At 38.1% G+C, this 25,260-nt stretch overlaps 1 long non-coding RNA gene across 1 annotated transcript; it reads right to left on the reverse strand.

Moving 5' to 3' along the window:
- Positions 1–21,964: 21,964 nt before the first annotated feature.
- On the reverse strand, positions 21,965–22,963 carry LOC120071821 (uncharacterized). Its single transcript, XR_005480348.2, has 2 exons — positions 22,856–22,963; positions 21,965–22,379 (listed from the first exon to the last, which is right to left on the reverse strand). It is a non-coding gene; the product is annotated as an uncharacterized LOC120071821 (long non-coding RNA).
- Positions 22,964–25,260: the final 2,297 nt, after the last annotated feature.

The raw sequence follows: 25,260 nt of genomic DNA on the forward strand, positions 1-25,260 counted from the left end.
TAGTAATAGCTGTACTGAACATTTCACTCTCTACCTAACACGTCTCTAAAACCAATAAATCAGATTTACTGTCTTTAGACATCCTCCTCTTTTGGAGAGTAGTGGAATCTGTATCAGAACCTAAATAAGCTCCAAGTTCAATTTCAGAGAACACTTATCTTCTATGAACTTCAATAGAGTCAGCAACATTTGCTTCCTCTTCCTGAAGTTTAACTTGGGAACTGACACTACTGGTTTTGTTATCCATCCCTTAGTGCCCGAAAAGTAAGAACTGACATTCAAACAAATCTTGTTGAGTTCATGATCTTGCATGCAGTGACCATGTTTTCAACCCTTTTGGCCAAAACATTAGGTATGCTAGCCAAAATGTGAAGTCGAGCCAACGAATTAGCCTTCATCCACACTTCATATGCATTATGAACACTTCGCGATGCATCAAGGGTCCGGACTTGAGAACACTCCTCAACCATGACAAATTCGAGGTCGTTTACCACGAAATACGTTTTACAAGACTCTTTCCACTATATGTAATCATTCAAAGTAAAGGTATTAAACGAAAATACAAATGTGTTGTTGAAAACAAAAAACACATTGACCTACGTTAGGTTTTAAGCAAATACCCGTTGAAAAACATACAACATCAATAAGGTTTAACAAAACTAACATGAACCTTGTGTGATATCTAGTTTTGCAATGACGCTTCAAAGGTTTAGGACAAAAGCCACTGAAGGGAGGTTAATTATCCCTCCTCCGAATTGAGAAATTCTCAACCAGTCATTAATACCAGAACAACTCTTGCTCTTATAATGACTAGCCATCATTGATTTGGTCAAGAGATCATTAACTTACTTAACAATCTCCCGTAAGTGTTACCCGCCATTTTAGGCCCTAGAGATCCGCCCTAAGCAGCCAATCCGAAGGAAAAAATTTGATTGAGGAAAAATCTAAAGCGACCCTATCCACTTCTAGAGTTCACTTTGATCTTGACCAACTACACAAAACCCATCTGAAGAGGGACGCTCCCAAGGCACCATGAGGGAGCACAGAATGATCTCATGGTGTGAACCAATGACAGAGACTGTAGGACATGTTGACATGCACCCTTCACCCACTTACTATAAACACTCTTTCCATCCATCTTGTTATTAACTCATGCAAACACCATCCGAAGTGGGATGCTCCCAGGACACCACGAAGCCAAGTATGAATCTCATGCTGTGAACATACAGGGAGAAACGTGAGTGGAATCATTGACATATCAGATACATTTCTTCCTCCCACTGAGTATTTTATAACCTAGGGTTTAGTTTACTTAGAAAAACACGGCTAAGAATTTTAATTAAGTGACTTTTTAGGTTTGCCCAAGAGTAACATTTACCTTGGATAGTTTAAACAACTTTTGATCATCATCCATTAAACTCTTTAACAAAGTCTTTGACCAACTGTCGCATGCTTGCAGAAATCTATCTAATTCACCTTTCCAGGTAGGTTCCCAAGTAGGGTCCGTTTCCGTCAACTTAACTACCCCAACCTAGACAGAACCCGCCTTAGACAAAAAGTCCTGATAGATAGATTTAATATAGTTTTATCTTTTATGCCAATCAATATAATCCTATTAAACCAATTTAAAAAGATTAAACTAGGTTAGTAATCCCATTAGAACCTTGAACTTAGGTATCTCCATCCAATTTTAAAACCCTTTTAAAACATGAGTTCACACTAAGGTTGCATGTAACTCTTTCTTATTGATTTTAGTTCTAATTTCCTTTATAACACTTATAACCGAAAACAACCAAAACCATGCACAATGCAAAGAAAACACATAAAAGGAATTCATAACGCTTATAAACAACCTAAGTGTCATGCTCCATGCATTGTTCATTCATTGTTACCTTTTTATATAACACTTCTACAAAACAGCAATGAAACAAGCAAAACATGCTTCCATTCATCCTTATACTATAACACCTATAATATAAAGATGATGCATGAATATGCTTACTGCATGCACAAATATAACTCTTATATTTCATGATGCAAGCGCATGTTATCAAGTAATTTCTTCATGTCATATTATAACACTCATAGTACATGATGCATGAATGATTGCACAATCTAAGGTGGGTTTCAAATCTATATGTCAAACACTTTGCCATATAAACCACATACATCTCATGTACAATAAACAAATGTTGATGAACCGGGAAATAATGCCACAAAATTCTCAAATATAAAAGCTAACTATTACAAAATGCAAAGAGCCTTCGGTTCAAATAGGTGAACCGGGTCTCAAATCGTCGAGCGAAGTCCGCATCTCCACTGATTATGCACCAAACTTCCCCGTGATCATCCACACAAAGAGCAAACTCTTTACTCAATCGTTTACCTACGCTTCGAGCAAAATGACCGTGTACCTTTTACTATGCGATGAAGCACGAGGTACGCGATCGTGCAGTGCTCCGCAATACAAGCCTTATATGATCATCTAAACGACTACGATGCGATGAAGCATGATCGTCTAAACGATCGCTGAGCGAGCACCTTCGTATTGTATACCTTGTGATCGTGTAGGAAGTGACTATGCGATGAGGCATGCTAACTACTTGAACGTTTAGCATGCGCCTTTTTCTAAACGATGAGCATCATATGCTCCCCTTACAATCGTTTACCTTTAGAGTCTCCGTGATTGGGCAACCTACACGGTAGAGTAAACAATTTACCCCATCGTTTAACATTAGCTAGACGATTGTTTAGTAAATACTACACGATCGCATAGAAAAATCTACACGATCGTTTAGTTAAGCCCCAACGATCGTTTACTTGAGGCTACACGACATGACCAACTCTTGGTTTTCTTCTTCGCTGAGAGTCGCATCTCCATGCTTCGAAACTTCATCAAGAACGACTCGACTAACTCAAACACTGTGAGTTACAGACTCGATTGCACGTTAATTACACCAAAAACACAAGGGCCCTTACAAATTAACACTTTGTAATTTAAAGAAAGCTTTAAACAGAGGCAATTAACCTGTAAACATTCATCAACGCCATCCACAAATGCATTTAACAATTAAACGCAATACAGAAAACCCACCACGATTATAAAAGAAGATCAAAACAGAAGTGAAAATTTGGAACATTAGAACAACCTGGCTCTGATACCAATTGAAGGAAATGGGAAGGATTTCCATGAGCAACGGAATGATCATTCCAAAATTCATTCATATTTGAACAACAACAATTACAATACACAAATGGAAACATAAATGCTACGCACAAAACAAAATTATGACAGACTTTACTAAGAGATCAAGGGATAGATTAACATACCTTTGAAGACTCATCTTCAACATCCTTGATCACGAACGCTTGAATAGACTCCAAGACTGCAACACCCGAATGCTCAAACTCAGCGATCTTCAAGATAACGAACAATCAGAAACCACCACACGAACCCCTGAATGGCCTCCAAAAACCTCAACAATGTTGAGTTGAGTACGACACCACCACAAAGACTACCTTGATATTCTCGGTGTGAGAATCCAGAAGTGTGGGCTCTGAGTGGACTTGGTGAGAGGAAGAAATCGGAGGAACAATCGTGTAAACGATTGAGCAAATGGGAGATGATGGTGTCTATCGTATAGACGATGCCCAATTGTTTAGAAGAAACTCCATGATAGATTAGCAAAAGCTCCACGATCGTTTAGCTAATTGGCCAGCTGAGTGACTATCGTATAGAAACACTCCATAATCGTCTAGTCTCTGTTCAACTGTCGTTTAGTAAATCTCATTTACTTGATAGACACTATGAGTAATTTCCGAGAATAGAAATTCTTAATCATCAACTTCTAAATTTAGGAACGCATTTTTCCTTTTATCTTACGGTTATCATGAAAATACCAATAACCTTCCACTTAATTAGTTGTAGAGAAAAAGAGATAACTATCCTATACTTTATATTATTATGAATATATATGATAACGAACTTACCATACTATATTTATAACCTATAGTTTTAATATTTCATCTCATGAAACATATAAAACATAACTCTTTTTCTATTTCATGGCACTTAATGTAAATCTCATTTGCATTAGTCCTCCACTAGATGTATCTCATACATCACACCGATCATATCATATATAATCGAGTTACCTCTTATCAATTTGAGCAGTTCAAATTAACACCAAGAACTGATCCTTAACTTGAATCCATTGAGCTACCAAGGGGACCTTATGGACCTATAGATCGAAGCTCTAACGGTACGTGAATAACTGACTAAACTCTTTAGTCACAGGATCTACCATTCGTTAACTGTCAGGCACTCCACTAAAGACCGACAACTCAACTCTCCTTACTACAGATATATTGTGTGTCCATGTTAACAAATCAACAGTGCGATAACCCTTCATAAATTGCTCGTAAGTACAGCTCAACCAATAACCGTTATGCTCTTGTAGTTACATCTAACTCGTTAAGTACCACTGATCCCTCTAATGAATATAAGTCATAGTCCTACTATGACTGAGTCCTCTCTTCCAAAGAGAAGTTGTGGCCACTATGTTCAAGCCTCAGAATCAGCCCTTAAGGGAGCAATCTATCTACTTACCCCTGCTTCGGGGAAGGAGTGAATTCCATCTCGTGTAACTGAGTTCCCAGCTCCCAAATAAGACAAGTCTCCAAAAAGGTAGGCATGTTGAGTTGGCAATCTGGCCACTTTCACCTTTTTTACCCCCGAAATTATGTTTTACTCCTTAAGTTCTATTGATCCTCTAATGAGCAATTGGTTTGTGATCCAATTACTAAACCAGATCCCTCTCGGTCCAATGAGAATGTGAGGCCCCTTGTTCAAGACCTTAATTAAGTACTTAAGAGAACAACTTTCCTCTTATCCCTAAATCGGGTAGGCATGAATTCCATCTTGCACCATATGTCCCTAGTTATCTATCCAGTCTTACCCCTGAAATGGGAGGCTTATTGAGCTGGCACTGTTGAGCCAACCCTCACCTATAAAAATCTAAGGATAATCCCGATTAAATAAGAGTTCATAATTAGCTCATGATTAAGATCGAGTTACCTAGGTCATCTAAGCGAAATAGTCATTTTTAAATAATAAACAACGTTATAAGTAAGAGTGACTTATTTCTTGATCCGATCTTACGCAAACTCATTGTATAGGACACCCCTGCTCCTCATGTCAATACATGAATGAATCATTATCACTTCGTTTGTAGCACTTTACAACAAATTATAACAACTACAGAGTAGGCCGCATCCGATAGTGTTACTAGAATAAACCATCCAACCTTATTCGAATACTATAGATCATTTTGACTATTCACTCGAACCTGATCCACTTTTATGTCTCCACATAAAGTTCAAGTATTCATATAATAGCCATGGATCTTTGTTTATTAGATTTAGTCTTTACAAGTGCAATTTACAAATTCAATAACAACTTTATTGAATAAATGTTGAATAACATCTTTATTGATAATAGAAAATGTTTTAACTCAATAAAACCTACATCATTCCCAGTGAGTAGGATATCATCTACATATAATACTAGAAAAACTATTGAACTATTGATGATCTTTTTGTATACACAAGGCTCATTAACGTTTTGATCAAAGCCATAATATTTGATCGCAGTATCAAACCTTATGTTCTAAGATCGAGAAGCTTATTTCAGTCTATAAATGGACCGATTAAGCTTGCGTACCTTTTGCTCTTGACCTTGGATTATGAATCCCTCGGGCTGCCATGTAAATGGTCTCCTAAAGATTTCCATTTAGAAAGGAAGTCTTGATGTCCATCTGCTAAATCTCATAGTAATAATATGAGGCAATGGATAGGAGTATTCTGATAGATTTAAGTATGGCAACTGGTGAGAAAGTCTTCTCATAGTCAACTCTCTTGGGTATAACCCTTTGCCACTAATCTAGGCTTGAAGGTTTGTACCTTCTCATCAGCACCCCGTTTCCTCTTGTAGATCCATTTACAACCTATAAGTTTATCCCCATCAGGTTGATCTACAAGATCCCATATGGAATTGAAGTACATAGACTCCATTTCGAGATCCATCACTTTAATCCATTCATCTTTGTCAATATCCTCCATTGCCTTCTTGTATGACAATGGATCCTCAACTGCACCATTAGCTATCATAGCCAAGATTTCTGTTAAACCCATAGCGAACAGGTGGGTTCGCAACCCTTCCACTACATCGAGGTTTTCTTAACACGAGGTGGATTTAACCTACTAAATGATCCTACTTCAACAACTCTTGTAGAGGCACTAGGTTCTCCAACAAATTCTTGTTGAAGATTCAGTAGTTTCTTTAGAAATTTCATTCAAGACAATATTACTTCAGGGCTTGTGCTTCCTTATGTGGTCTTCTTCGAGAAATGTAGCGTTTGCAGATACAAACACTTTGTTTTCTTTAGGATTGAAGAAGTAACCACCTCTCATTCCTTTGGGGTAGCCTACAAATAGGCACAATTTTGAACGTGGTTCTAATTTCTTAGGATTAGCCTTAAGCATGTGCATTGGGCAACCTTGATTCTGAAATGGCGTAAACTAGCTTTACGACCATTGGTGTTCTAGCAACACTCTTGGATGGAATGCAGTTTAGGATGTACACTGCAGTCTCTACTGCATAACCCCAAAATGAGCTAGGTTAGAAAGCGTGACTCATCATTGATCGAACCATGTCCAACAGGGTTTGATTTCTCCTTTCTGATACACCATTCTACTGACGTGTATCAGATGCCGAGAGTTGGGATACTATTCCATGTTCTATCAAATAGTTCAAGAATGTTAAATCCATAAACTCTCCACCTCATTAGATCAAAATGTTTGAATAGTTCTGTTTAATGCATTTTCAAATTCAGTCTTGAATTCTTTGAACTTTTAAAAAGATTCAGATTTATGTTGCATTAATAAACGTACCCATATCTTGAATAATCATCAGTAAAGGTGATGGCATATTCATAGCCTCCCCCTTGCTTTAACATTCATCGAACCATAGAGGTCTAAATGTATTAACTCTAGTGGTTCTTTGGCTGTGTAACCCTTTCCAGTAAAAGGTATTTTAGTCATTTTGTCTTCGAGGCAAGACTCACACACAGGTAAAGAATTCTCTTTTAACTCACTTAGAAGACCATTCTTCACCAATCTCTCAATCCTATTGAGATTGATGTGTTCTAGTCTTAGATGTCAAAGTTGGACATTTTATTTAGGAGAAATTTTAAGCCTTTTATGTTGAGTTACTACAGTTTTAAACATTTTTGTGTTATGGAGGGCACTAGTTGCTAACGGTCTTAGCACATAAAGATTGTTTTCCAGTTTTGCATAACAAATATCAACACCATTCTTAGAAATAAACACTTTATTTAAAGGAAAGTTAATAGTATAGGATTGTTCAATCAAAGACTTTATAGAAACAAGGTTCCTTTTTAAATCAAGAACTACATATACATTTTCTAACATAAGAAATTTGTTCTGTAAAGTCAACCGGAGACCTCTCACTGCCACAACTGAGACGACGTATCCAGTTCCAACCCACATCGTCATCTCACTGGAATTTAGTAACTGCCAGGAACTAATTCCCTAAAATAAAGAACGAATGTGGTTAGTGGCCCCATAATCTATAATCCAAACAGAATCATCATTCTCGACTAAGCAATTTTTCAAAACATGTAAATCATATATACTTTGCTTGGCCTTCTTCTTTTTTGCCAAGTATTTGGGGTAGTTCCTCTTCCAATGTCCATCTTGATTGTAGTGGAAACAAATTCCCTTTGTAGCCTTGACTGGCCATCTGCCCCTTTGAGCAGTAACTACAGGGTTAACTTTCCTTATCCCACCCATCTTCTTCTTTCCCTTTTTGATGTGGGAGGAAGAAGGTACAAACTTTGTCCCAAAGGTCAAACCTCTATGGAACTTCTTTGAGGATGAAACAACATTTGCCTCACCCTTGGGTTCCTTGCTTTTCATCAAGGATTGGAAGGTTTGTAACTCATTGAGTAGAGTGGCTAGGTTGTAGTCAATCCTGTTCAAAATAGCATTGCTACGAAAGTGGAGGAAACTTTCAGGTAAAGATTCCAAAATAAAGCTAACCTGATTGGCTTCATTGATGCTTAACCCATTCATCTCCGCCACGTTGAAGTGGACCATCATGTTGAGAACATGTTCTCGAGCAGATGCCCCTTCTTGCATACGAGCATTGAAAATGTGTTTCAGAGCGTCATGCCTGAGCTGTGCGGATAGTTGTCCGAACATTTCCCCTCAGGGACTCCACGATCTCATGGGCTGTGAGCATAGACTCATGCTTCTTGGCCAAGACTTCGTTAAGACTTTCCAAGATATATGCTCGGGTCTTATCGCTTGCCCGTGTTGAACACTTGTAAGCTTCCTAAACGTTTCGAGGAGCATTGAGAGCTAGAATGGGAGGAGAATCCTCCATTAGGACAAAACAAAGATCATCGTTGATCAATATTGTGTTGATTGTGTTTTTCCAACTAGTGTAATTTTTGCCTGCTAATTTATCCGCGGTGAGCAAGTTTAATATAGCGGTAGCCATAAAAAAATAATTATTGAAAAAGAACAAACTACTTATAATTAATTTACTTTGCATTAATCCATTCATACAACCAATCAGTTTTAACAAATTTTAATGTACCCTAAGTGACATCCAATTTTGCAATGATGTTTTAGTAAGGCAGGACAAAAGTCACCGTAGGGTGTGAAGGAAATCTAAACAAGACATCATGTGAGCGAAAGCGGATCGTTTCAAATCCCATTCAGAATGAACACAAACAATTACAGTCTCAAATGGACACGATTATGCATCACCAGAAATTACAGCATGCTACTTATAAAGAAAGATATAAGGGATAGAGTATGCAAACCTTTGAAGAACTCTTCTTCAAGTATCCTTCGATCGTTCAGCAAATCGTTCAATCAGTATAAACTCGAACGCAACGATCAGAACACGATCTCAACGAACGTCTGAATGAACCTCGATCCCAATCGAGTCCAACTCGATCCTCTAACTGAATTAAAACACCACCATAATGGTTACCTTGGTATTTTCGGTGTGAGAATCCAGAAGCTATGGGCTCTATATGATTTTGGATTGAGGAAAGCAAGAGGTAGGTGATGAAGTAGATGATCGAGTAACTGGGAGATGAAGATTGTCTATCGCATAGACAAAATACTCAATTGTTTAGAAGATGAAGCCTATTGTATAGACTTTACTACTCGATCGTGTAACAACGATAAAACGAGTAATTACCGTATATTAAACTCGTAGCTCGATCGTGTATGCTCTCTATGCTATCGTTTAGTAAAACCTTACTTGATAGCCTTTTTGTGAGATTATTCCGAATGAATCATCAACTTAATTTTGAAAAAACATTTTCCTTTTTATCTCACAGTTACCATAAAACTTCCAGTAACCTTCCATTCAATTTAGTTATTAGAGAAAAAGAATAATTAATTATCATATAATTAATATGTTATAAACAAATATAATAACTAACTTATCATATTATATTTATAACCTATAGTTTTAATATTTCATCATATGAAACATATAAACCATAGTTCTTTTTCTATTTTATGGTATTTAATATAAATAATATTTATATTAATTCCTCCAATTAATGTATCTAATACATCATATCAATTATATCACATATAATTGAATTTCCTCTTGTTAATTTGAACACTTCAAATTAACCCAAAATCTGATTCTCAATTTGAATCCATTGAGCTACCAAAAAGACCTCATGAACCTGTAGCTTGAAGTTCCAACAGTACGTGAATAACTTATTAAACTCTTTAATCAGGAGATCCACCATCCATTAACTGTTGGTCACTCTACTAAAGATCGATAGCTGCACTCTTCGCACTACAGATATATTTTTGTGTCCATATGACCAATCAATAGTGCGACGACCCTTCACAAATTGCTCGTAACTACAACTGGGCCAATTCACTGTTTTGCCCCGTGTAGTTACATCTAACTCCTTAAGTACCACTGATTCCTCTAATGAACAATGAGTCATAGTCCTACTATGACTGAGTTCTCTCTTCCAAAGAGAGGTTGTGGCCACTATGTTCAAGACCCAGAATCAACCCTTAAGGGAGTAGTTTATATACTTACCCTTTCTTCGGGGAAGGAGTGAATTCTATCATGTGTAGCCGAGTTCCCAACTTTCCATCTGACGAATCCCCAAAATGGTAGGCTTGTTGAGTTGGCAATCTGGTCACTCTCACCCATACAAATTAAAGGACCGCCCTCATAGGCAGGAGTTCCAAACTCACTCAGGATTAAGAGCATGTCACCAATGGTTATTTTAGAGAAATGTAAGTCTCAATTATCAACGACATTGTATAAAGAGACTAATTATCTCGTGATCCGGTTTTATACAAACTCTTTATATAGGATACCCCACTCACATGTCTCCACATGAATGGTCAGGATCGGACCATTTGTGGCACTGTACAACACTTGTAACATCTACAAAGCGGGTCATATCCATAGTGTCACCAGGATAAGGTATCCCTCCTTTATCCATCTACTACATACATTTAGGTTATTACTTAAGACATGATCCACTTCTATGTCTCACATACATGCTTAGGTTACATGAAATAACCATGGATCTTAGTTTATTGGATTTGAGTAAATGCTTATAAAATAACATTTATTTTATTAATAACAATATGTGTACAATATGTTTACAAACTACGAGACCATTAGGAGAATTAGAACACTAATCCTAACAGGGTGATCAAGTGTCCCTTCACTGAAATGAGACATTCTCAACCATTAGATAGAAACAACACCTTGTTATTTTGACTAAGAGTCGCCATTGTTCGGTCTAAAATCTATTAACTTCCTTAACAATTCTTGTAAGTGTAGCCCCTCATTTTAGGTTCTACGGTTTCGCCCCAATAAGTCAACCATAGGGAAAGAAGGGAAGAAGCCTATCTCCATCCACAGATCATCATTTTCTTTTTTTGTTGTTGGGCGCCTCCTGGTCGACGCAAGCTCGTTGCTCTCTACTTTTGCCTTGCGCTTGTCTTGAGCAGACGCAAGGATGGATTTTTGTCTTTGTTTGCGTTCCCTTGCCTTGCGTTGCTCTTCCTTTTCCTTTTTCCATTTTTCCACTTCTTTTCTCTTCTTTTCTCGGACGCGCTGCACATTTGCTTTGTGACGTCTTTCCTTCTCCTCCTTCTCCTTCTTTTTTGCTTCTTCTTCTTCTCTCATTTCTCTTTCAAATTACTCCGAGGCAAGCATAATGCCCTGCTCTTCCTTGAGCCTTCTTCTTTCTTCTTCTTCCGCTCTTGCGTTGTTACAGTGGACCTCTTTATCATGAAGTTTTCTGGCCAAATCGCCTGATGCAATGATTTGGTGCGCACGTGACATCTTTTCTTGCTTCTTCTCTAATTCTCTTTTTCTTTTCTCCTCCTTCCCTACTATGCGTTGAAAGATGGGTCGCTTGTGGACCCTTGTAGTGCATTCTCCTTACAACACCGCATAAGAGGGGTGATGTCAGGGTCTTCTCTGTCTTTAGATGCAACCAATCTGGTATGCGGCGATAAAATTTGTGGTTGAGCTGATGCTCTAGCTTACACTGACATCCCCTCTTTCACCCTTGCGGTGGTTGATTCTCCGTCAAAATCTAAGCTTTCCGCTCTCTTCCTTCTTCAGGCGCTTCCCTTCCTGCCTGCATTGTTTTCTTTCACTTTTCTTCTTTTCCTTCTTCTCCTTCTTCAACCGGGCGACTTCATCTCTTTCCGCCCGTTTTTCTTTACTTTTTCTCTTATCCTTTTCTTTGGCCATCCCCGGCTGCTTCTTCGCCTCTACAACCTCCAAAACAGCCCTGATGGGTCCCTTATTGGAGTCTGTTGGAATAGTCTCCTTAGGATCCAAAATGGCACGGGCCATTCTCCGCAAAGCCAATGCCAACTCCTTCTCTGACGGCAAGGGCTGGTTCATTACTCCTGCCTCCGGCAACCCCCCCTCTCTTTCTAAATTGCTCAAAATGCTCCCAAATACCTCCTTATCGTCCTTTCTTTTCAGTTCACTTTCAGTCGAAGGTATTGGGAGTGCCACCTCAGGTCTGGTGGTAGGAGCACTCTCCGTGCTCGGCCCCTCTCGGTTGGTGGGTGGTTTGGCTGCTACAGAGGTCTTTTACCGGGGTTTCTCGGCGATTCTTAGGGAAGGCTTAGGCTGGACGGCGAGGCGGCGGCTAGCACCAAGGAAAGTCGCCTCCCGTGCGGTGACGGTGGCTTGGGAAGGGGACGATGGTTGGGAAGAAGAGTGTGAAGATTGTCTGGCCATAGGTTTAGTGAGGTGAAAGCTCGGAAGGGATGGGTATGCAGAGAGAATTACTTAAGGTTTTTCTTTCGCGAGAGATGCAAATGAGCTCCTCGGTTGAAGGAGGTGCAATTTATAGGTTAGGCCTTGATGGGCCCAATGCAATCGCAGCGTGGCAGGCCTCGGTATTCCCAAAAAGCTTGTCGTCGCGCCCCTCCCATTATGATTTAGCAGAAAGGACGTCCTTTCGTCTGCTAAGTCATAATTCCCTCGGAAGCTGAAGCGATTAGACTACTCTCTTTGCGAATATTTTATCATTTTTTTATTTTATTTAATCGGATGGGCCCAATGTTAAGTGTTTAACCCAATGCATCCGTTACAGCAAATGTATATTTGTGGAGGATGGGTACAACGTATGCATTAGTGCAACACACCCCTCAACGCAATGCATTTCTAGAGGACGGGCGCACGGTATTTCTACCAGCGCAACACAACCATCAACATAGCGCGTTTCTATTGAGGACGGGCGCAATGTACATATGCGCGTAACTCATTCGTCAACGCAATGCATTTTTGGAAAACGGGCGCAAAGTGTATCTATTATCGCAAGATACACCCGTCATTGCAATGCATACCGAATGTTATTTATGGTATCACCAACATCACAACGCTTATCCCAAAACCTAGTTGATAAGATGTTGCGGTGTTCATTTTTTAAAATTTATTCACAGAAATTTTGAGATCAACGCAACTAAGGCTGGAATGGAAATAAATTGACTAGGAATAAAATTAATGCAAACTGGAATTGAAGTAGAAGTAAATTCAAGTAAGCAATAAAAACTAATTTAAGGAAGCAATAATAATGCAATAAAGAAAGCAGTAAAGCAAGCGGTAAAGAACGCGATAAAGATAGTGTTAGGGATGCTGATTGAAAAAGGTTCTTCAAGGTTACCGCAACCGCATCCCCACAGACGGTCAGACTTACCTGCACAATGTCATTACTGACATTGCTCCTTCCCATTTGATCCAGGGGCTTCTGAATTGCTGGGCAGCGTTCCTGGTGTTCTGTTTCTGAGCTTGGCTGCCAATTGCCCGACCTGGACCTCTAAATTCCTTATGGAAGATACTTGCGATTGCATGACCGCATCATTTTTCTCGATATAATTCTTCAGCAGAGCTTCCAAGGACGATGAATTCGTTGAGGTGTTGGATGAGGAAGGTTGGTTGTGCAATTGCTTTTGTTGGTGGTGACTCTGATTCAGACCTTGGTGAAAAGCCGGAGGATTTCCTCGATTCCCAGAATTGTTCTGCAGATTCCTTTGTCCTCCCTGGTCATTGTTCCCTCCCCAACTGAAGTTGGGATGGTTCTGCCAACCCGGGTTGTAAGTATTGCTATACGGGTTATTCTGAATGGAGTACACTGTCTGTGGGTTCGATGGGCACATTTTTATTGAATGACCCCCTTCGCATTGTGTACAGCTTATCGCTGCCACTTGTGCTAGCGCATTGGCTTGAACTGCACCCTGGGAGAGGGTTCCCTAATTAATTGCCATCGTTTGGTGAAGAGAGGTAACTGCGGCCATTTGTGCGGCCAATGTGGTCATTGTATCCGCAAGTACAATGGCACTTTCTACTTTTCTTCGTTTTGGGCCTCTTCCCCCGTACCCATCATCTACCTAGTCATCTGTGTTTCGTGAAATGCGATCCAAGATGACCTTGGCTTCAGTATATGTTTTGTCCATAAATCTTTTTGCTGCGGAGGCATCAGCAATAGCTTACGTTGATATGTCCATGCCATTTTAAAAGGTTTTCATTAGAGCGTAATCGAGAATCCCGATGTACGGACAATTTTTTACCAATCTTCTGAATCGCACCCATGCGGTGCTGAGAATCTTGTTTTCCATCTGTTCAAAATCAACACATCCCTCCATCTTCTTGCGTTGATTGCGGGCGGGAAGAATTTTTTCATGAATCGCTCGACCAACTGGTCCCAAGAATTAATTTTGTTTGGCTTTAATGAATGAGCCCACCTCTTCGCCTCATCTCGAAGTGTATACGGGAAGCGGTATAGTCTAATTCCTTCTGGAGTCACGCCAGGAATAGAGAATGTATTGCACATTTCTACAAAACTGGTCAAGTCAGCATACGGGTCTTCACCTTGTAGACCTCCGAATTGCCTTGCATTTTGGATCATTTGAAGCATGACCGACTTTATCTCAAATCGTGCATTCTCCTCCACTGTGGGTCTTGCAATTCTGGGCGAGAAGTCATATAGTTTGGGCGCCGCATAGTTTCTCATTGGGATATTGCGGTCGACAGCCAGGAAAACTAGATCTTGCACCGGCCAATTTACCCTGTGATTCCTCTCGGGCCTATCGTTATTGTGCGGCCAGTTAACATAAAAGAATAATGAATTTGGGTTTGCAGAAAAGTAAATTGTGGTAAAGAATAAAATGTGATGGTAAATAAATTGCGGTGATAAAATAAATGAATAAAAAATTAATGCTACAAGTTGAGGACTGGCTGTGAAGTTATGCAAAAGAATCTAATGAATGCGGTGGCAAGTCTTGTGAAATGAGTCAGAAAGAGAATGGATTGAGGGAAAGGACATCGCAAGTTCGTCAATCTTGCTGAGGATGCAACTAAGGTTCCGCTTTCCCTTGGCTTACATCTTTCAGTGATCGGTCGCATTCCCATATGTCTCTGGTGAAATAGGGATGAATGTGATGAACGCAAGGTTGTTTCTATCTCTGGAAATACTTCTCGCTTTAGTTAACGCATTCTTCCAACCTTTTTTCGATAGACGGAATAACATCTTCACTTCTGCTCTCGCAGGTGAAGATGTTGTCGAGCATGCTTTAGCTAAACTCAGCCGATTTCCTTAACAAGGATTAACTCACTCACTTAATCTTTCCCCTTTACCCAGGAGATTAGTGACACATGATGAAGAAAATGGATGATGAACGTGTGGAAAAAAACAAAGAGATGATAATGATTACGATAATGGTACTAAAATCTAAGAATAAGCGTTTGTTATAGATGGTGAATGAAAGATTAAAGATAGATGAACACAGTAGATGAATGAAAAATAAGAACAAATACGGAAAGAGTGTCAATGTCTTGACACAGATCCCGATCGGAGACGATGTGCTTGCTGGCGTATGGAAGAAATGGAGTGGAAAGCTTCCCTCTCAGGCTTGCTTTCCAGGTAGCAGTGACCTTTTGCGCCGAGGTTCTTCTTCGGGAATGGAAATAATTTCTTGCTCAGAGACTTACCTTTCAGTCTTGTCTCGCTGTTCTCCCGGATTTTCTCTAAATTGTCTCTTCAGACTAGCCTCCTTTTCATTGAATTTAAGGAAGCTATTTATAGACCTTGGCTCCTTCTGTATTAGTGGTCCCACTTTGAAAATCTGATAATTCCTGACATGTCTTGGTGGAAACGTCCGCTCTGCTCCATGATTGATTTGTCAGAATCGTACAACAGAAAAGTTGTACACTGTCAGAAGTCCTTGTGAATGCATCGCTCTTCACATCTTCGATCGATCGCCATATGCGGTGTAGTTGTTTTGATCTTTTATCGATTGCCACATGCGGTGGAAATGCGTTGATTGTTTGAGTCCATGATCGATCGTCGCATGCGTTGCAATTGCGTTGTTCTTTTTCGTTCTTGATCGATTGCCGCATGCAATGTGGATGCGTTCATTTTTTTTTTGTCCTTGAGTGGTTGTTGCATGCGGTGACCTATTTTCCTGAACAAAGACTTGGACATTCCATTTTGACATCGCAATGGGATTAGCGGGTGTGCTCATGACACTTTACAACTTTTGTATTTCTAAGCCAATTTCTATACTGTCGACACAACTTTTCCTTCTTTTTGCTACATAATCTAAATAAAACAGAATAAATAACTTATATTTCTACAAGTTATCATCAAACGTCCCACTCCCACTTACTATAAACACTCTTTCCATTCACCTTGTTATTGGCCCACCCAAATGCCACTCGTAGGGGCGACACCCATGGTGCCTCGAGCCTGAGTGTAGATTTCACGGTGTGAATTTACAGAGAGAAACATGTAGAGGATAAATGAAGTATCATATACCCTATTTTCCTTCCACTGAGTGTTTTACCTAGGGTTAATTAACTTAGGAAAAGCCCGGTTACTGATTTTAACTAAATGAACATTTAATTTGCTAAAAGACAACACTTGTCTTTGATGATTAAACAATTTTGATTGAAGTCTCATTAAACTCTTTAATAGACTTTAATCAAACTTGTGTGCATGTAACATACTTTAGTTAATCATAACATTTATAAATTAACCTAAGGTAGTATCATGTTTCATGCAATCTCAATTCATTTCTAACATATATAACAATTATATAACAGGATAATGAATCATACTATACCATACTTCCATACACTCATTCAACCATATATTATAATAATTATAATATAAATGATACATGGATATATGCTATATATATGCATGCATACATATACTATAACATTTATACTATATGATGCATGAGCATGCTATATAATTTAATTCATGCATATACATATATTATAACACTATAAATGCATGCATGAATATACTATAAATGCCTAACCTATGGTGGGGTTTTTAAATCTATATGACATACATTATGACATATAAATTAATAAAACATACAATACATGTATATTTAAGACTAAAAGGTTAATGGACCGGGTTAGGACACCTAAAAGGAATTTTAAAACTAACTATTACAAGAATAAGAGTCAACTGGTTCAAATACAAGTGAATCAGGCATTGAACCACTTAAACCAGACCAACCAGCTACCGAACCAAATCGGAACCGCCCGAAATGACTGAACCATAGTCAAACCAGGTGAACCGCGAGCCGAACTGGACAAGAATCGATTGGTTCTTTCCGCATCGCAGCGTTGCAACGTTGTACCTTGCGTTGCAACGCTATGGAAAGAACACGATGTTATTCTTCCTTGCAGCATTGCAACATTAGGGCATAGCGTTGCAATGCTGTGAGGCAGTCCCTTCTGGACAACATCGCACTCGATCAGAAAAACACCGAAAAAGCCGCGATTTCTCCAGATCCACTTCGAAAACATCACGAATGACTTAAGGACAAACAATTATAGACTCTATTGCTCATAATTATGCTAGGGGCCTTTACAAAAACAAATTGTAAATAAAAACATCCATACATCTATGCCCTATCCCGAAAACATCCATCAACCAAAATCCACATTCAACAATAGCCATTCATCACATGAATTTTAAACAAAATGCAGAAACAAAAAAAATACCCACCATCACTGTAGAAATTAATTTTAAAAAATAGAATTTGGGATCTAAACCAAAGCTCTAATACCAATTGAAGGATCCCATTGAAAGGAACCTTGAGTGGAAGCAGGATCGTCCCAATCCTCATTTTTTACATAATGAAATTTTTACATAAAAGAAGAAAAAATTATGCATTTACATAAATTATAGCATGCTTAATTTTTTTTTTAAAAAAAAAAAAAAAAAAAAAAAAAAAACTTAGGGTTTCAGAAACCCTTACCTTTGAAGACGGATCTTCATGAATCCCTCGAACTGGAAACGGACACTACCACGATGGAAACCTTAGTATTCTCAGATAGAGAACCCAAGAGTGGTGGGCTCTGACTATTGTGGAATGGGGGAAGGGATTTAAAGAAGAGATGAAGATGAGGAATTGTGATTGTTCTCTAAGAACAACCTTACACACAGAACGTTTCTGTCTTCTTGGATGAAGAAGGAGACTCTCTCCTATCAAAAGCCAAATAAAATCAACCAACCATTTATGTGGGTGGAGAGAGAAGGGGGGAGGGAGTTGTAACTCCCTTCCTAATTTAATTAAATTAATTTTAAGAAAAAATAACCAAATTAATTTATTTTAAAAAAAAGTTAATATATATATATATGTAAATATGATAACTAATTTATCATATGATTAAATCCCTCATTTAATTTGAATAATTCAAATTAATCCAAAAACTGATTCTCATTCAATCCTATTGAGCTACCAAGGGGACCTCCTAGACCTGTAACTTGAAGCTCCAATGGTACATGAATAATTAATCAAACTTTTTAAAGAAATTATTCACCATCCGTTAATTGTCAGACACTCCACTAAAGACCGATAGTTGCACTCTTCGCACTACAGATTTATTTATGAGTCCATTGGATATAATCAATCAATAGTACGATGACCATTCACAAATTGCTCGTAAGTACAGTTGGGCCAAAATTACTGTTTTGCCCCTATAGTTGCATCTAACTCCTTAAGTACTACTAATCCCTCTAATGAACAATAGATCATAGTCCAACTATGACTAAACCTCTCTCGGGCCAGAGGAGGGTGTGGTGTCACATTGTTCAAGTACCGAAATCAGCCCTTAAGGGAGAAATGTATCTACTTACCCTAACCTCGGGAAAAGAGTGGATTTCTTCTTGTGTAGTTATGTTCCCAGTTCCCCAATCAGATAAATCTCCAAAATGGTAAGCTTATTGAGTCGGTGATCTGGCTACTCTCACCCATACAAATCAAAGAACCGTCCTCATAGGCAAGAGTTCACAACTTACTCAAGATTCAAGTCATATTACCTATGGTCATCCTAGTGAAATGTAAGTCTCTATTATAAACGATGTTATATAATGAGACTAAACATTTCGTTGTTCGATCTTATACAAACTCCTTTGTATAGAATATCCCTGCTCACACGTCTATACATGAATGGTCAAGATCAGATCATTTGTAACACTTTACAACAATTGTAACACCTACAAAGTGGGTCATACTCGTAGTGTCTCCAAGATAAGATACATAGCCTTATCCATCTACTACAGACCATTTGGGTTATCACTTAAACATTATCCACTCACTTAAACATGATCCACCCGTATGTCTCTACATACATGTTTAAGCTACAAGATAACCTTGTGTTGGGGATGATGCCCTAAAGTCTCGTGTCCTGTAGTTTGTAAACAGTTTGTACGAACGCTTTGATGTATAATATATGATATTTACTTCACTTCTTGACTTTACACATTGGATGTTTTATTTGCTTTACCACAAACCAATAAATTAAAATCCCTAGTTGTCATTATGTAACTTAAGCATGTATGTGGTGACATACAAGTGGGTCATATCTTAAGTGATAACCAAAATGGTCTGTAGTATATGGATTTAGAGGGAAACCTTATCATGATAGTGCTACTAATGGGGCTCGCTTTGTAGAGGTTACAAGTGTTGTGATTTACCACAGATGGTCTGATCCTGATCATTCGTGGAGACATGCGAGCAGGGGCGTCCTATATGAAGAGTTTGTATTAGATCTGACCACGAAGTGTTAACATCTCGTTATATAACATCGTTCATGACAGAGATTTTACTTCACTAGGATGACCATAGGTAACATGACCTCAATCCTGCGTGAGTTGGGAACTCCTACCATTGAGGGTAGTCCTTTGATTTGCATGGGTGTGAGTAACCAAGCTGCCAACTCAAACCTACCATTTTGGAGATTCATCTGATTTGAGAGCTGGGAACTCAGCTACACGAGATGGAATTCACTCATTCCTCGAAGCAGGGGTAAGTAGATAGATAGATAAATCTCTTAAGGGTTGATCCCAGGGCTTGAACGATGTGGTGCCACACACCTTCTCTTGGCCCGAGAGGTGTTCATACATAGTTGGACTATATTTTATTGTTCATTAGAGGGATCGGTGGTACTTAAGAAGTGAGATGTAACTACAAGGGAAAAATGGTAAGTTGGCCTAGTTGTACTTACGAGCATCTGTGAAGAGTTATCGTACTCATGATTGGTTATATTTGATGGACATAGAAATATATTTATGGTAAGAAGAGTTCAACTATCGGTCTTTAGTGGAATGCCTGACAGTTAACGGATGGTGGATCTCGTGGCTAAAGAGTTTAGTCAGCTATTGACGTACCGTCAAAGATTCAAGCCATAGGTCCATAAGGTCCCCTTGATAGCTTGGATAGAAGTTGAGAATAAGTTTTTGGGCCAGTTTGAAATGTTCAAATTGATAAGAGGGAGTTCGATTATATATGATATAATTGATCTGGTTAATTAAATATGATATGATTGACTAAATGTATGAGATAAATTAATTTGGAGGAAATTGGATATAAATATGATTTATATCAAGTAGAGGAGAAAATACTATGGTTGATATATGATATCAAACTATAGGTTATGAATATAATATGATTATATTTATTATTTTATTAATTGGACAGTTATAAGATAATTGCCCGACGGTTTGTCCATAATCATGTGTTAGTGGGAAGTTCAATTCAGTTTTCGTAACTAAAAATTAAAAAGAAAACTGTTTTCATTTTGCACACATGCAGTTAATTTGTTAGCATCCTATTGCTTAGTGAAACCAGAGCCTATACGATAGTGCTTCATTTTACTAAACGATCACTCACCCGTGCACCCGCTTCTCTAAAAGATCGCCAATAGTTTACTAAACGATCGCTTAGTGCCCGAGCCTTACTAAATGATCGTACAGACGACACCTAGCTTTTCCTATACGATCGAGTACCTCACCTAAACGATCAAGCACCCTGACTATACAATAGTCGTTCCCTTTTCCCACTTGCTTGATCTTTGTATACGATAACCTTTCCTCTTCACCTCTACTAAATCCGAACAAAGCCCACACTTTGGATTCTCATTCCAAGAATACTAAGGGCTTCGAGTGGTGGTGTGGTCCCCATTTCCTACTGTTCGTGTGAAGCTGTTCGTGGTAGATGATCGGGGTGTTGTTGAACAATTGCCTGACGTTCTAGTGAGAGGCAAGGAGTCCGTTCGTGTGAGAGCGAGACTTGTTCTGAAGAAAGTCTTCAACTGGTAAGTCCTCGTTCTCTTGTTTATTTATCTTTAAACATGCCAGTTGTTTAATGCATATCTGTATGTATGAATGTAAATGTGGAAATTCTGTCACAATGAATTGGAAAGATCTGCTTCCGCTCATAGGTACTCTTGTATAAGAGTTCCTTTACCTTGCATGGTAGTTTATTGGTTTGTGGTTAATGTAACTAAAATATGAAATAAAATATTGTATATTTTATTAAATAAATAATGAATTTGTACAAAACATTTACAAACTATAGGACCCTACGAGATTTAGAGCATCAACCCCAACATTTAAGGGGTATATAAGTTCTGGATCATGACATATGAAATCTTTTACGGAGCTTTTGAACACTTGATAAATTAAAACAAGTAAACAGAAATAGTGTAAATAAACTTAACTTCTATGCAAGATAGGAGTCCCACCTCCAACTTAGGTTAACAAACCAATACAACAAGAACCAATGTTTTAAAAATATATTGAGCGTTACGCCTAAGGCATACCTCGAAATAAGAATCCAATCTTATAAAGAACTTGTTCTTTCTCATTCATTCTAGCATAATTAAGGCCACAATCCTATCAAATTTCAACGCTAGGGTTGCTCTTCAACAACTTTTTTTTTTTTTTTTAAGAAAATAAATTTTAATTTAAAGAGTCACAACCTAACAAATTTACCAAAATTCTAATTCAAAATTATAATTTGGGGGAGAATAAAAACGTAAAATAAAAAGATTTATACATTAATTCTCTATATGCTGATATAACATAAACAAATCAGATTTTAAAGCAACAGAACAAAGGAGACAAAATGTTCAAAAGTCGAGCACAAAGCACTAACCAAACCATTGCAGCAGAAGGCAAAGCAAGTTCCAAATTGACAAATATGTAACTGAAAGTTTCAACAGAGAATCCTCCCCGTGTGAGTTCATATTTTTTAGACTGAAACATACGAATGACAATAGCCAGAAAAGCCACCCACAACGAAATGAAAGCAACCAAAATAGCTCCTTTCAGCCCAAAACTTCTCCAATGCACAAAAGCATAAGCAACACTCAGGTGAAGGATCAAAGGAATTGCAGAAGGCACAGCCAGAAACATAACATCCAACTGAGGCTAAATAAAACTCACAATGTTCTGCAAAAACCCATAAACAAAAAACCCAGGAACCAGAAATTTCACATACTAAGCCGCCGTTTTCGACATCGGAATCTTGTTACAAGAATTTCAAGACAGGCTTTGGTAAAACCACAAATTAAACTTGAAAATCGAGAAGGAGAAAGAAATTATGCAAGAGGATTTCAGATGAATCCCTAAGAATCTCCATGCATTTAATAACATGAAAATCTACCCACTTTATATAATTGTTACAGGCCAAACCCTAATGCTTGAAATTTATGCTTGAAGATATTGGAATGAGGTTCCACAATAAAGAGGAAACAAGTTTTGCAAGGCTGAGAAATAAAACTATTTGAAATGGGTTTTTTATTTTAAGAGGATGGAACTAAATTACATAGGAAAATACCGATACTATAATTTGAAATGCATACAATCTAAATTCTCTTCTAAATTTCCTAAGGTTTCATGAGATTCACCAATAAAGCTAGCCTTACCTTAAGACTCAGAGCCGTAGTGACAAGGGCACACAACATGGTTGGAACAAGCTTAAGAGATTTGTCATTTATGCAGCCTTATTTGGTCCACTTTACACGGTCATGAGTGTTCTCATAGATTTACGCAGGGGTGAATATCTAGTTTGGCACTAAACCCAAAATATCTTGAAGGAACACATAATAGCAAATACATTGGCACTAAACCCAAAATAAAACCAAACTAATTACCACAACATAAAAACTAAACTGTGTACTCATATCCAACTATGTATTCTATTACTAATAAACTTTCTTCAACAGATTAATGTATTTAATAACTAATTTAATCTAAACCTTCAAGATTTGTACTTCTACTTGAAAGATTAATCAAAAGTATAAACCTTCCATTTCAAAATTTATGAATTCAAACAACACCTTACTTTCAACTAAACTGGATAGGGATTGCAAATTGTAGATAAACCAAGAGTTGAGCAACAACCAAAACTCAAAAACATTCAAATTGTAAAAATAGAAATGAAAAGTGACAATGAAATTGGAAGAAATTCAAATAACTTGGGTCTAACCTCCCAAATTAACTTTAATGAAATGAAGGGCTAAAGAAGATTTCAAGAACTTACAAGTCTTTCAATGTGTGGCTATCCTTTCAGGGAAGCAGGGAGTATTATTTCTAGAATCCTTCAACCTTCCAAGTGAAGGAAGTCGGACATGAGGATTTCCATGAGCAGTGGAAGGATCGTTCAAATTTCAATCCTATATGAACATTAACAATTGCAATCATAAACGAAAATATACGGCTATACATAAAACAAAATTACAACATGCTCTATTAAACGATCAAGAGAAAGAACACACATACATTTGAATACTCATCTTCAACACCCTTGATCACGAACGCTCGAATAGACTCCTAGACTGCAACACATGAACGCTCGTCCACCACGACCGCAACACAGCACGATCAACAAAGGACTCGAACACCACGATCTCCAAGATCACGAACACAACAATTAGCACACGAACACCACAAACTCAACGAACGACCTCCAAAGAACCTTGACTAGTGTCGAGTTGAGTATGACACCATCACAATGTCTACCTTGGTATTCTCAGTGTAAGAATCTAGAAGTGTGGGCTCTGTATGGACTTGGTTAGAGGATGAGACCGTAGGAGAACGATTGTATAAACGATTGATCAAGTGGGAGATGTCAAAGTCTATCGTATAGGTTGATGCCTAATCGTTTAACAAAAGCTATGCAATCATTTAGCTAGTCGGCCAACTGAGTGTCTATCGTATAGGAACACTCCACGATCGTGTACTCTCTCCAAGCTATCGTTTAGTAAATTGTATTTAATTGACAACCTTTCTGTGAGTAATTTTCGAGAATGTAAATCTCCTTTCAACAACTTCTAAATTTAAGAAAATATTTTTTCTTTTATCTCATGGTTACCATGAAACCACCAATAACCTCCCACTCAATTGGTTATTAGAGAAAAAGAGATAATTATCCAATAATTAATATTATTATAAATATATATGATAATCAACTTACCATACTATATTTATAACCTATAGTTTTAATATTTCATCTCATGAAACATATAAACCATAGCTCTTTTTCTATTCCATGGTTCTTAATGTAAATCTCATTTACATTAACCCTCCACTAGATGTATCTCATACAACACATCGATCATATCATATATAATCGAATTACCTCTTGTCAATTTGAACATTTCAAATCAACACTAAGAACTAATTCTCAACTTGAGCTACCAAGGGGACCTTATGAACCTGTAGCTCGAAGCTCCAACGGTACGTGAATAACTGAATAAACTCTTTAGTCACGGGATCCACCATCCGTTAACTGTCAGACATTCCACTAAAGACCAACAGCTGAACTCTCTTTACTACAGATATATTATGTGTCCATCTTAACCAATCAACAGTGTGATAACCCTTCACATATCGCTCGTAAGAACAGCTGGGCCAATAACCATTATGCCCCTATAGTTATGTCTAACTCTTTAAGTATCACTGATCCCTCTGATGAACAGAAGCCATAATTCTACTATGACTGAGTCCTCTCTTCCAAAGAGAAGTTGCGGCCACTATGTTCAAGCCCTGGAATCAGCCTTTAAGGGAGCAATCTATCTACTTACCCTGCTTCGAGGAAGGAGTGAATTCCATCTTGTGTAATTGAGTTCCCAGCTCCCAAATCAGACAAGTCCCCAAAAAGGTAAATATGTTGAGTTGGCATTCTGGCCACTCTCACCCATACTAATCAAAGAACCGCCTTTAAAGGCAGGAGTTCCCAAAACACTTAGGATTGAGGTCATGTCACCTATGGTTGTTTAGGTGAGATGTAAGTCTCTAGTATCAACGATGTTATATACAGAGACGAATT

Source organism: Benincasa hispida, chromosome 2 (genome assembly GCF_027475165.1).
Source record: "Benincasa hispida cultivar pf3 chromosome 2, pf3_genome.v1.1, whole genome shotgun sequence".
Classification (NCBI taxonomy): Eukaryota; Viridiplantae; Streptophyta; class Magnoliopsida; order Cucurbitales; family Cucurbitaceae; genus Benincasa; species Benincasa hispida.